The 15,000-nt window shown below is 46.8% G+C and overlaps 1 protein-coding gene across 8 annotated transcripts in view; it reads right to left on the minus strand.

The window, feature by feature from the left end:
* foxp1b (forkhead box P1b) overlaps window positions 1–15,000 on the minus strand; it is a 181,226-nt gene that overhangs the window by 105,975 nt on the left and 60,251 nt on the right. Inside the window, exon 1 of one of the 8 annotated variants that reach the window (XM_062545758.1) lies at window positions 2,992–3,165. The exons of the other annotated variants lie outside the window; for them this stretch is intronic. The gene's annotated coding sequence lies outside the window, so the exon portion shown is untranslated. Of the gene's footprint in view, window positions 1–2,991; window positions 3,166–15,000 lie in introns of those variants that run through there. 8 annotated transcript variants of the gene reach the window in all.

A 15,000-nucleotide genomic window follows, 5' to 3' on the forward strand; every position in this document is an offset into this window, starting at 1 on the left:
CCCCCCTCCCTTCTTATCCCCCCCACCCCTGTTTCTCCCACAAAAAAAGTTCCCTTCCAGTCCTTGTAGGGCCAACCGGCCACCGGCACCGACAAACAAAGCGGCTATTTGTTTAATAACTGATTGCTGCCATGGCTACAGTACACAAGGGGAGCGGGGGCTTTCTGTTTATGAACAAACACATCTTCTTGCAGGACCAATTTAACATTAACCAGGTGGAATGATCAACAGATTTCCTAGGTGACACCGAGGGCAGGCCTTAATGTAAACACAGAGCGAGGGAGGGGTGTGGGGGGAGGAGACGTGGCGGAGGGGGGGTGGGGTGACTGGGAGGGGGGGGCAGGCTCAGGGAATCAAGGTCGATGCAAATGCACGGCGGGGAGAATAAACAGCCGGGGAGAACTCAAGACAAACAAACAGTCATCCTCCTGACATTTGAAGAAGAATTAGGGGTGGTGGCGCAGAGCAGCTGCTGACCGACCTCACAGAATGTGAACAGGACTGAAGGGGGTTGTGTGTGTGTGTGTGTGTGTTGACATGATGGGGAGGGAGGTCAGGGAGGCCTGGATGGAGGGTGGACGAGGGGTGTGTGTGTGTGTGGGGGGGTGGGGGGTGGGGTTGCTGGTGCTGCTTGCGAGCGATTTCTCCCCCCGACCGCCCGAGCCCCAGTTCTCAGAAGCCAGCTGAAAGCCTCGCTGTGTTAACGTTGGCTGCTAGGGCATATGGAGGCACGTCTTACCAACACAATGGCTAGAACCTTGTAAACCACGTTAAACATTAGCTAGGTCAATCATTCAGTAACTTGGCCCTTGCAAACAACAAACGATGTCCATGCATTATCGTGGCATTTCTTTTTTTCCTAAATCATACACGGAAGGGGAAAACAGCCTTCACATTCTCGTGAAATATGGTTCTTCTCATTAAGCCTGCTGTGAACAGACAGAAATAAATAAGAGGAACCATCATGACGTAACCGAGAGTGATTCATAGCCCAAGAATCCAAGCCAGGTGGAAAAACATGAGACCTCCAGTCCTTTTTTCTCCTTTGCTCATCAATGGTCTACCGGTCACTAAAAGGTATCACTACTGTGTCTATGGACCAGACCAATGCTCATCACAGATTTGGATGAAATGAAGTCACGGGCAAAGTGAGTAAAGTCATTGTTTACCACATATATTCACACACACACACACACACACACACACACACACACACACACACACACACACACACACACACATACAAAATAAAAACAGAAAAGAATGAAGACAGACAACAGACGACCGTGATAGCGCCAAAGGCTGGTAATCTTCCTGGGCATGAATTTTTCATGTCAATCTCATGCCATCTGCCAAGGTGGATGCGCAGAATGAGGGAACACTTCCTCCTTCAACTGTGTTTCACACTCATTTCATTTAGCACCTCAAATCCATTTACCCCTGCCTCACAAGACGGGGCGGAAGAGGGGAAGTGGGGGGGGTGGTCATGATGCTGGGATTGGGGGGGGGCATGATCTAAGAGACCAAACACGTGTTTACGACACATTGAGAGGAATGTAATAGGATCCTCAAGCGTGAAATCTAGATTCAAATGTATTACCAAGGCATCTGCAGGCAAAGGCAGAGAGGAGAGGGGAGCTGCCAGGACAATAGCATAATGCAGTCAATGATGATTCGTATAAATATGAACCCATTACCACACAACAAGCGCAAAGAAATGAACAATATGAGCCGGAGATTCGGGGGCAGACTACTCCGGTGGGGAGGCTAAATAGATAGATAATTCTTTGATGATGTACAAAGCTGTTTGTCTTCGTCGCCCACAAGCCCCTGCCAGCGCGCGGATGAGCCTGCTGTGCTCAGACAATCAGGGAGGGTAGGAATGGAGGAAGTGAGGTGGGCCTCGGCCATTTTTAGCGCCGCAGTTAAAAGAGTGAAGGAGTAAATAAAGCGGAGGCCTATGGAGTACAGTGTACAGTGCTGCTGGAGCATGGGCTGAGCTACAGGGCCAGGATGGTGACCATTCCACACACACACACATAGACACACACACACACACACACACACACACACACACACACACACACAGACACACATGCACACACACACACACACACACATACACATGCGTCATTCCTCACTCACTCTCTCTCTCTCACTCTCTCTCATACATACACACACACACACACACACACACACATCATTCTTCTCTCACACAGACGTTTTTGGTGAGTGGTTCACCGCACATTCCTTTAGCCGCTCTCCTCCGATTGGCTTTGATATCCCATGTTCGTATGTGTTTCGCACTGATTAACTGCACACAGCGAGATACACAGTGAGAGCGGGGGAGTGGGAGATGGAAACAATCCGAGAGAGAGGTAGAGAAAGAGACAGAGTAGGAGACAGAGAATAAAAATGGGAGAGAAAGAAGAAAGAGAGAGATAGAGAGAAAGGGAGAAAAGTAGACGGGGAGAGAGAGTGAGAGAGAGAAGTAGATGGAGAGAGAGAGAGAGAGAGAAAAAAAGAGAGAGAGAGAGACATAGATGGGGAGGGGCGGGGGAGGAAGAAAAAACAACAGGCGGTGAGACGCACGAGGCCTCTGCCTGACCAGAACTTGCGGTGGGAAAGCCGGTCTGTGGTACCCTGAAGCTCATCTTACAAATTAAACCTGTCAAACAGACGCAGTCAAAGAAAAACACAGACTTCAATCTCCCGCGTCCTATGGGAGCAGCCGAAAAAGCGCTTATTGTTTTAACATTATTTAAAAGTGTGTCATATATTTTTAATCATTGTTACTGGAATTCATGCGCCGAGCGTTCCCAGGGGCGTGTGAAACGCGGACGGCTGAGCAGGGGAGACGTGTCGGGAGGCATTTTCCTGGGGAAAAGGGGAGAGTTAGCCTCCGCGACCTATCTAATTAACCGAGCCGAGGTCCAAATCATGGGAGGACCGGATTATTAGAGAGGCCGTCCGTGGGGGGGTAAAACTCACCCAGTTGCGTACGACTGGTGATGCACCACCATGCATCTCACAAAACGCGTCTCCCTGGTGTCACTGAGGAAGCACGGCAACAGTGTCTAATCATGGCGCTTGATTGACATCAGCGACGAGCTCCCAGCTTCTTCGCAACACAGCGGGAATGCGTTAGCGGGAGATGAGCGCGCCAGTGGATGTCATTCTTGTCCCCACTTCCTCAACTAATAATACCAGACTAAAACGAACGTGTGAAGGGTGCGAGCGGTGTGTGTTTTTATCATTTCTGTGTTCTTTCTTTTTTTTCTCAGGGCTCATCGCGCTGTTTGTGTGTCGGTCTCTCGGCACGGTGAAGTAAAGTGGAGCGTGACCTCTGCGCTACCTTAACCTGCAACCGCAGTGTCACTCAATAGCCTCCTTGTTTCCCTGAGCATTGTTCAATCGCTAAACGGAGTCAAGGGGGCCTTACTGTCCCGCACAAAGCACAGCAGGTGCCTTTCAATGCGTCTGGAGTCGGTTTCACTCAGATAAAGTTGAGCTATTGATTGCCAGATGCAATCATTAACCTTCATACACAAATAATGCCATGGAAATGCGGCAACCTAGCCTTTTCCCTTTCCAATAGTTTATCTCCCGGTCAAATTGTGAGACATTTAATATTTAACGCCGGGTCTATTGCCACACTTGTCTGGGTGTTGCCAGTGAAAGCAAACCTTGACTGTAGCTGAGACATAAAGAAACCTGACAAATGCAACACGACTTCACGTACCAGCCCGCTCTGGCAGCCATTTTGCTGTTCTTATCTGTCAAAGCAGAACAGAAAACCACAACTATAAATATACTTCTGGAACCAGTGCAAGGCTGGGATGCTGAACTGTACCCGTCATATGTAGCTTACGTACTTCATTCATCATGAAGTAGTCTGATTCCAGCAAACAGATTTGTTTTTTTTCTAGTTTAAATGTGTGCTCGTACAATAAGCAGTGAGAACAACAATGAAACACACAAAGAGGCCATCTACACAATGTAGCCTCACTGTTAAAGACAAAACTGCTGAAAACTGAACTTCAAAGCATGTGACCACCCTGCTGGACAGGTTGCCTGAGCCGCCTGTGTCCAACCAGGAAGTGGACAGGGAGGATATGTTCTGGGTGGGTATAGGGCGCATGCTTTGGGAGGGCATGTGAACACGCATGCCTTTTGACCTCACTTCCACATCCTCTCTGGGTGGCCTTCCCCAGCTATGCAGCCGTGTTTTGTGCCTAGGAAGCATGTCATTATTTTAAAAGCTCAGACATGGCAGCGAGAGAGAGAGAGAGAGAGAGAGAGAGAGAGAGAGAGAGAGAGAGAGAGAGAGAGAGAGAGAGAGAGAGAGAGAGAGAGAAAGAAAGAGAGACAGGGGGGAAATGAGAGAGAGATGGGGAGAGAAGAAGAGAGAGAGAGGGGCAATGGTGGGTTAAAAACGAGGGGTGTGCGTCTTCCATTAAGCAGTTAAACTGAAGGTAAAGGGCACGGGGCTAAACAGCGAAAGACCTTGTGTGAATCTCCGGCGCTTTAATGGAAGCCCAGTTTTAACAACTCTTTTTGGTTAAATACAGCCCATGTCAGGAGGATGCGTCTCGCCCATAAAGCAGCGCAATGACAATGTACAGTGGCACGAACACAAGGACATAGTTCATCATGACATTTTGTGCAATTCCCCACTGATTACGGTCATTATGGCTGGGCTCTGATTTATGCTGTCATTTCCCCTCACCGATCCTGCATCAATGAATCTTAATGAATTGGTAAATAAGGGTGAGGATTACTGTCTATGACACCGCAACATTCCTCACCCTCCGCGGCCGAGATTTATGTAGCCAATTAGAGACGAACAGAGAAAATTGGCTGGCAAAAAAATAATATTCTTTATGGTGCAAAATGGAAACGCATTCTCGCTGAAGGGCAATTGTATTGTCAGTGTTAAGTCCATAAAATACCCCCCCACACCCCCCATGCACGCACACACACGCTTACACTCTCTCACACACACACACACACACACACACATACACTCACACACTCACACACACCCTCTACATTTCTCCTTTAAAACACAAAGGGCTGTCTTGTGAGGGCTGGACACACTTTTAAAAGAGAAAGACAAAAGAAAGGGACTGGGGTAAAAAAAAAAAGTTTATAATACTTGAAGTTGAATTCTGCAATGCCCAGACCTCTCTGTAATCATTCAAGGACCTTGGTGTTCACAATAACCCTTTCAGTGTCTTCATATTTCCCGCAAATAAACCACAGACACCATTTGATTCAACTCAAAAGGTAGCGAGCGAGGGGGGGGACTTTTGGGGGGAAATATTTTGCGGCCTTCACAAGCGATTTGGTGAACAAAATTGCTTAACGACGTCAGACTGCGGGGGTGCGAGGACGCGGCGGTTACAATGCGGCGCGGATGCATTCAGGGGTCGGCTCCATCACCGTGACGAGGTAAAGCAAAAGTGGAGTGAACATATGCACCCCAAGCATCCTGTCACCATTAATCACGTCTCAACACAAAAGGAGCAGCCCCGCGACAGCACCGGCCATCACAGCACACACACACACACACACACACACCGCGCGCAGTGCACGACGGAGAGAGGGAGAGAGAGAGAGACACGGAGGGAGAGAGGGAGAGAGAGAGAGACACGGAGGGAGAGAGAGAGAGAGGGAAAGAAAGAGAAAAGCGCTCAGGCAACGGCACCGCCAAAAAAACTCCTTTCATGTGCCATGTTTCAACAGGAAGGATGTCAAATGACCCAACACAAACACACACACACACAGAGAGAGACACACACACACACACACACACACAAAAGAAAGAAAAGCTGTGCATCCTTAAAAGAAAACATGGAGTATTTGTACATGCCCAACATCACAAGCGGGTAACTTTAAAAAACAACACCTCCCCTTATTAATCCCCCAGTTCTTAAAGAAACACTTAGCGGGATAATGAGGCTCTTCATACGCTACATATTGTGAATTGCTGATTCTAAGTGTGGAAGCAGGCTCTCCACATCAAAAGGCCTGGCCTGCCATTAGGCATGGGGTTGAAAGAGAGAGGGAGAGAGAGAGAGAGAGGTAGAGAGAGAGGAAGGTAGAGAGTGTGAGAGAGAGAGCAGGAGAGGGAGGAAGCAAGTGGAATAGAGAGATGGAGAGAGGGAGGTAGTGAAAGAGAGAGCGAGAGAAGGAGAAAGAGAAAGAGAAAGAGAGAGGAGCCGAGCGTGAGCCAGTGTGTACAGAAGTGGAAAATGAGAGGCGAAGCAGCACAGGCAAAGCGCTTAATTTACTGGCATGTACAGTATGCAAATGAGATTACTTTCTGCCTAACTGCATCATTTATGTCCATAATAACAGCATCATCATTATGGGGCTCAAATTAAATTACACCCTAATTAGCATATCAAAGTGATTGGTTAAAGTTTAAAACAAATACCCAATTTTGTTAATGAACAGCTGTAATCACCATGTAGACTCCGATGAGAAGCATCCAAAACAAATATGTGGTTTAGAGAGGGGAAGGCACATCCCTGTCCCCCGCGACAGGTCGGCTTGTGTGGGGCGTGCACAGGGAGGGGGTGCTGGGTGGATCCGGGGGGTGAGTGGTGTGTGTGTGTGACTGTGTGTGTGTGTGTGTGTGTGTGTGTGTGTGTGTGTGTGTGTGTGTGTGTGTGTGTGTGTGTGTGTGTGTGTGTGTGTGTGTGTGTGTGGGTGTATGGGGTGGGGGGGGAGGGGGGTGGTAAGGCTTTACCTGGCAGTTTCGCTCGGCACACTCACGTTACATTTCCCAAACTCTCTGTGATCAAAGATGCAATTTCCCACACTTGCCACTTTGGGAGCTCATCAATAACGCACTAATCACTTCACGCCTGATTCAGAGAGAGAGAGAGAGAGAGAGAGAGAGAAGGGGAGCAACAGAGGAGGAGAAGAGCGAGGGAAAGAAGAGCAAGAGAGGAGGGTGGTGGAGGGAGACAGACAGACAGACAGACAGACGAGAGAAGTGGCTGAGGGCTTAAAAACTTGCCTTTTTATTTTGGGGGATAAAAAACCCACCTCCACCGTTTCGGTGCATTAGATCAGACGTGGTAGCCCTCGCCTGTCCCACGGTGGCTTGGCCTCAGTGTGTGTGTGTGTGTGTGTGTGTGTGTGTGTGGTGGGTGGGGGGGTTTAAAAGCCCCCTCCTCCTCAGCGTGGTAACCTCCACAACGCTGTACCCCACTCTGCCCCCCCCCCTCCCCATTCCTAATCACACACACTTTATTTATGTGTCCATGTCTGGAGGCAAAAGTCAGCCGCCATTGCCATATTTCCCCTGTTTGATCCCGTGCTTTTATTCCTGCCCGTCACCCATTATGGATTTAATTCTGGATTTATGGTGCACTACATGCCTCTCAGAGAGATATCTAAGGCCTTAAGTTTTCAACATTAAAGATCCCCTCACCTCTTCTCTCTCGCTCTCTCTCCATCCTCTCGGTTTAATTTGACTCCTTTTGTCCTTTTGTTGCCCCCCCATCACACACACACCAGCATACTAAAAAAAAATGGCACACTGATGTACACAAACTCTTCACCATTTTTTTGTGAAGAAAAAAAAAATAGATGTGGCCTTTTATTATTTCTATTATTATTATTATTTCATTCATTGAGGAATCCATTAAAAGGCAGCGGTCCTAAGAAGTATGTAAATGACGTGCCTTTCAAGGTAGAGCGAGGGCAAATCCACTCCATCAGCTAATGACCACGCTCATTACATGCAGAGGGGCCAGCTAATGAAAGCACTGCTCTCTGCACCCCCCACCCCCCAACCGCCCAACCCCCCCTCTCTCCATCTCTCTCTCTCTCTTTCCACCTCTCTCTCCCTCTCTCTCCCGGCGCAAATCCCTATGAAATGCTAATATCTCACTTCTAATTAAAGGGATACCGAGTCCAAATGCACCTTCACGGCCGGTAGCCGGCAACATAAATTTCTTTTCTTTCTTCTTTCTCCTTCTTTTTTTGAACAGTACACTACACCCTGTGATGAGGCTGAGCAACATTCCATTAATTCATATTTAATGCCACCGGTGCTGGCGTTGCTTTGCCATGCATTCCTGCCCGCGTGAGCTTGGGCTGCCTTTCATTTTCCCGAGTCCTTCGCCTATTCCCTTGCTGTCGGGATATCATCATGAGCTGTGATACGACGCTGCTTGAGTGCAAGTATATGCACGCGCGCACACACACATATACACACACACAGAGACGGACATACAGCAGAAACAGGCATAGACACACACACACACACACACACACACACACACGTGTCTGTGTACAGGGGAACTGTGCACCATGTGCCACAAGGGACACAACAAAGAACAGGGACTGAGCCTGTATGGGCTGTCCACCTGTACACATTTACAGTGTTTACACACGCCAGGCAGTAAATATGTTTACAACCACACCGCGCTGCTGCCATTTGCAGAAATTGACCTTGAAGTCAGCAAACAACCAAAGTTCATTAACTACAGATAGGGAAGGGAACCGTGTAGTTCCACCACCACAAGCATCAACAACCACAAGGTATAAAAAAAATAAATCTAGCCTACTTTCACGGTTTCCTAAACTGTTTTTCACAATTCGTTTCTATGCCAGAAATGAGAGTTGCCATAATCACACACAAAAGACATCTGATGCCTCGCATAACGAGGGCCAGGTCAGGTTCTTTTTTTTTTTTACTTATTATATTTCTCGGTGTAAGTCTCATCATTCAATTCACTGTGTCACAAAAGAATGCTCGCATAATGCCAAGACAAGATGTCTACAATAACTCTACGGTGAGTGTAACCTACAACACAGCGTCATGACTTGATTCAATAAGATATGAGATACCGCACACACCCATACGTTATGTCAGGAGCAAGAGCCCTGGCCCAGTGCCTTAACCACACTTCACTTCCAAACCCTCACAGCCTCCAGCAGTTCAGCGCTGTAACCCAAGCACTGATATGCCACCCACTCACACCATGTCTTGTTATCACAATCACACCAAGGCACGGCAATCAAGCTCTTTGGCCTAAGTGACAGGGTGTGTGAGTGTGTGAGTGTGTGTGTGTGTGGGGGGGGGTCATCACTATTTAAATGTAAGATGAGAGCACCTAAACATCATTAAGAAGCGAACTGAATGATTGCGAGCAGGTGTGTGAGGTTTACATGCTAGAATAACATTGTTTCACTGCAATAAAAAGGCCAAGATTGATTCTACGTGTGTGTAGTCTACAGATCAATCTGAGACAATCATCTCATTCACTAACATTGGGCTTGTTTAGACTTTATTGGCATTTAAAAAAGCACTGAACCTGCCAGACAGCAAATTGCCGAAATTTAAGCAGATGTATCCAGATCCACATGTATTATAATTATAAAACTGTATCTATTAGGCTAAGCCATCTTTCTCTGCTATCTTGACCCAGGCATAAACACATGAGAGTTGACCTTCCGCATTCCCAAGGTTCAAAGGTCGCTCTCAGGAAGATCGGGAAAGGGCACTCAGCGTGCACATGAGGATTTTGGGATGGGGGTGAGGCTAGTCCTGTCGACACCTCCTCATCATCATCCAAACACAAGCACAGTTCAAGATGCAAGATGCAAAAAACATATACACACATATGTGTGTAATTCAAAATAGAAAGAATCCAATTAATCCAGTTCAGTATATGTGTTATAAATCTCTATTTAAATACACCATGATACGATAAAAAAAGAATAAAAAAAATGGGGGGGGGGGAAGCTCTACTTAAAAACATCACCTTTTGTCAGTTGAGGCACTAATTGCACTACTGCAGTGGAACAGACAGGGAGAGTGTGTGAGTGGACTTCCCAAAGGTGGTCCAGGTTCAGAGGGCAGAGCCAGGTTACGTATGTCTTATAAAGCAGTCCACACACACACACACACACACATACACAGGCCCCATTTAGTGTCACTAAGCACTAAACAAGGCTGACAGACAGCTCACCAAACAACCCCCTACACCCATCCAACCATGCCCACACACACACACACACACACACGCACACAAACCTGGACGGACACACACACACACACACACACACACACACATATAACACACACACACACACACACACACACACACACACACACACACATAAACAAACACACCCACACAGATTGATTGATAGAGATGGAGGGGAGAGTGTTTGTGTGTGGCAAAGGAGAAGGGAGACAACAGGAAGGAGCACACAAGAGACACACAAAAGAAAAAGAGGAAGAAGTGAGACAGAGAGGCAGACACAGAGAGAAAAAGAGAGAGAGAAAGAGAGATAGAGATAGAGAGAGAGAGAGCGACAGCCTGACAAACACGGAGAGTGACGGAGCGTGTGGCCGCAGACACAAACACCACGCGAGACAAATACACATCAAGAGCACGCCAGACACAGAACCGAGAGTGCTTTCAATCCTTCTGTTTTTCACATCACACAACAGAGAACAGTACACACACAAAGAGAAAGCGCAAGAGAATGAGAGAGAGAGAGAGAGGGGGAGAGAGGGGGAAAGAGAGAGAGAGAGAGAAAGAGAGAGAGAGCACAAAAAAGAGAGAGAGAGAGAGAGAAAGATAGAGAAATGAAAAGACAGATATGACACACAGAACTCGGGCGGTAAAACGGCTGTCTGAATACCGCGCACAGGGCTCCAGCAGGAGCAGGCAGAATGGCGCTCGCCAGGCCCTGGCTGCTCAGAACACTGGGGCCTTTTTACAAAGCCGTGGCATTTGTTTCTTATTGTCTAAGTGGCAGTTAAAAGCTGTTCCCTTAGTGGGGCCTCTCGTCTCCACTCCACTCTGGCCTGGGCAGCTTTCACGGGGAGGTAACCATATTAGGACGTGTATGGTAAAGTAAACAATAACATAGTTGCAATGAAATGGAAATTTTTCAGCTAATGGTGTTTGTCATTCCTGTTTTCGGCCCTCTGTACAGCTCGCCGTTCTCTTTTTTTTTCACTCCCGTAAGCAGAGCAGGAGGGCGAGAGAGAGAAAGAGAAAGAGAGAGAGAGAGAGAGAAAGAGAAAGAGAGAGGTATGAGGGGGTAAAAGAAAGAGAGGGAGTTAAAGGAGGGAGAGAGAGAGAGATACAGAGAGAGACTGTTTACGCAAAACAACACGAGGAGCCAAGAATCGGCACAAACTTGCAGTAAATAAACAGACCTTCAAAATACTTGTTCTTTTTTGAGCTCGTTCCCCGATACTTAAAATAAACTCACGGTCAAAAACAAAGACATGCCCTTTTCTAGCCCCCTTTTAGTAGACAGTCTCAGTTCAACTTTGTGTGCATCTTTTATCTGCCCAACGATAATTCAAGATTTCAAATATTTTAGCAGTCGAATTCATTAGCCGACTCCGAAAGAAAAGGAGCATTCACACCAAGAACGATAACGATAACGATAACTATAACCATAACGATAAAAGCGTCCACACTGGCCAACGATAAGAAGTGTCTCTCCTCATGTTAATGAATGTGATGGCTATAATATTATGGGTTCTGATTGGCTGTTAGCTTTTTATCGTTCTCAAAATCGCTCTGAAAGTGATCAACAACGATATCGTTCTTCATGTCGTTATCGTTATAGTTTAGGTGTGAACGTTGTCATTCATATTAACGAGAGCGATATTTGTTTATAGTTATCGTTATCGTTATCGTTCTTGGTGTGAACGAGCCTAAAGGAAGCGATCCGGGAGGGACTCGGTGATCTGCGATGAATGAAGTGTTTCTGAGGGGACAGACGATGGGAGCCGTGTAGCTGGCCAACTCCACCGTTCAATAATAAAAACATGTCCAAGGTCCTACTGCCTGGCTAAGTAGGGGGACTCTCATCACTCTCTCATTTCTTGATAATAATGTGACGCGAAGAAATACCAAGAAATGTTAGACATGGCATGCTGTGGTGACTGGTATACGGTGTCTGTTTTTTTTGTTGTTTTTTTTCACTTCTTCAGGTGTTGTTTGGATTTTTCGGAGAGCGTCTTCTTGTTTCTATCTGCTCCTGGACGGTGTATGCTGAGGCATAATCACCTCAGTGAAGCAACTATTATTATGATTTACCATTCCCAACTCCCCAGTAGTCACGGAGAGCTCGAAACATATTTTATCATCTAGGCCTCCATATGCTCAAGGGAAAAGGTCTATCTGCATTCTTTGACATCACCTTGTCAAGACCGAAAATAAATTAATTTAAACAGTCATAAACTACCCTTACAGAAGTTAAGCATTAACTGAGCGATTCACAACTCACCTTTGTCTCCTGATCGATTATACAAGCCAAGGAAGAATAAAAGTTTAACTTCACCCCTCTCAAGAGTGTACGAATCTCCATTTTTAAAAAATAAACTAAATGTACGTCATCTATGTGAGAAACTCTCACTGTCCTCATGCAGCAGAGAGTGCCCCAAACCAGCCACATCCCCCCCACCCAACCAGACACACACACACACACACACACACACACACACACACACACACACACACACACACACACACACACACACACACACACACACACACACACACACACACACACACACACACACACACACACACACACACACACACACACACACACACACACACACACACACACACACACACACACACACACACACACACACACATCCCCACACCCCCTCCACCACCAATATCCGCTCCCGCTGAAGCTCTCAGGTCTAAAAATGCGAGCTGTTTATTTACATAACGCTAAAGCCCATTCCATTAAGTAGCCTCACCAGGTGTTTCGTCCGTAAAAGGGATTTGTTTCCTCAAATAAATGGCGAGGCAAAAGCACTGCCAAAATGATATTGACCATGACGAGAATTCCGCAAACGTCAAATATGTAAAAATAAACTCAGAGCCTAATTGCTATACAACGGTTTATTATTTGGGCTCTCTGACTATTTTCCACTCACATCAAAATGTGGAGAAAACAAAAGAAAGTAAGAAAGTACAGTCGAGAAACAAAAGTGTCCTTTGCCTCTTTTGAATTCTTGAGCTCTGTCATCACAGTGCCATGTTAAATGTGCTTCTGTATTGTCTCTGAAATGTAGAAAGCAAAAGACGAGCACACATGCATGTATCTAGAACTACTCTGACACTTTAAGCCACTGCCCATATTCAGTGTTTGCCTTTTGAATAATCCAGGCCTTGCACAGTGTCAGACATCCAACCCCACTCTGAACTGTGGTTTGTGCCACTGACAGCTTTCTCTCCTTCATTCTAGCTGACATGCCTGCTGGCTGGTACAACAGTCCTCAAGCTGGCACCCTTGTCAATCAAACCCAACGCTCTGTCACTTGGCCTCTCTGACAGTCAAACAGCCACACACACACACACACACCAACACACACGCGCACGCACACACACACACACACACACACACACACACACACACACACCCTCGCACACACACACACACACACACACAGACATATCCCAGACAAAAGGATTACATGCAAAAGGGTGTTAAAGGCTAGAATACTTAATTCAACAGAAAATTAAAGCCCCGTTCAAGACTGACAGAACTATTACAGCTATATGCTGAAGATGTGCAAGAAAAACGGTAGGACGAATATAACAAAATCCAGTGATGGGCAAGCTAAGCTACAAGCTACTCCATGAATGGAGAAATCTGGCGATTTTTCATGTACAGTAGATCTCCATTTCTCGAGGTCACTGAGTACTGTCGGTAGGAAAATCCCCCCAAAACAATCAGTCTTGCCTAGCTCGACAGTTAGAGCTTCCAGGCAGCTACAGTGCTACACTCTGGGGGCATGTTCTTGACTGCTTTAGCCATTGTTTTGGGGGGTTTTCCCCATATGAGCAGTACTCCGTGACCTCAAAAAACAGAGATCTGTATGAAAAATTCAGATTTCTCCTTTAATAGAGCAACTTGTAGCTTTGCTTGCCCATTACTGATAAAATCATTGTGAATCAAAACTAGTATACAATCTGACTAAAGATTAATGGGACATATCGCTCCTTAAAGATGACATCATAAAGCTGAATGGATGCTATAGAGGTGTGGAAGATGCGAGGGGAGGCCCTGTGTTGTTGTTGGGGTGAGTGTGTGTGTGTGTGTGTGTGTGTGTGTGTGTGTGTGTGTGTGTGTGTGTCCTCTCAGACTCTCAGCCTGCATCTGCCATCAGATAAGCCAGGGGGGACGGGGCCAGGTGAGAGGGCTTAGTGCAGGAGCTCGCTGCGTAACCTCTGATCGAGATCTCCCCGGCCGATAGCCGCCTGGGTGGCACACTCCTGGGAGGCTTGCTTTAGCCGATGGCATCGTAAACCAAACATGGATTTTGTTGTTTTGTAAAGGGGTGTGTGTGTGTGTGTGTGTATGTGTGTGTGGAGGGTGTGTGTGGGTGTGTGTGCATGTGTGTGTGGAGGGTGTGTGTGTGTATGGGGGGGGGGGGGTTGTATACATAAATCAAGAAGGAGGCAACGGAAGCCCACAGCAGTTGTCCCACCCCATGCGTTTCATGGCAAGCAGTGCTTAGGTTGAGAGGAGAGGGGGAATAAAAGAGAGAGAGAGGGAGAGAGAAAGGGAGCGAGAGAGAGGGAGAGAGAAAGAAAGAGCGCATATACTACGGGAGTTACAGTGCATGAAAATCGCGGTGACAAAAGTGCTGGTGGCAGAAACGTTTAACTTTCTTGTTAGCAATCTCCCCTGTGCGGCACTTAAGCGCGAGCAGCAAGTTGTTTATTATGTTCTGCACTGGGCAAAAGCGATTAAGGCAACTCTCAAGAATCAAAGTGTTACAAATGCATGGAAACACAGCCAGCTGTAAATGCCATGGAATTAGAAGCTTACAAACCCCTAATACTAATACATAGCAATTTTCAGCTCGATGCTGATATAAAGAAATTACTTTTTTTAGTACGCAATAAATGCCCTCAGACAAAATATTTCACGGCCGTTGGGGGGTGGAAGGGGCCCCAAAACGTACAGCTATATGCG

Source organism: Sardina pilchardus, chromosome 9, assembly GCF_963854185.1.
Source record: "Sardina pilchardus chromosome 9, fSarPil1.1, whole genome shotgun sequence".
Lineage (NCBI taxonomy): Eukaryota > Metazoa > Chordata > Actinopteri > Clupeiformes > Clupeidae > Sardina > Sardina pilchardus.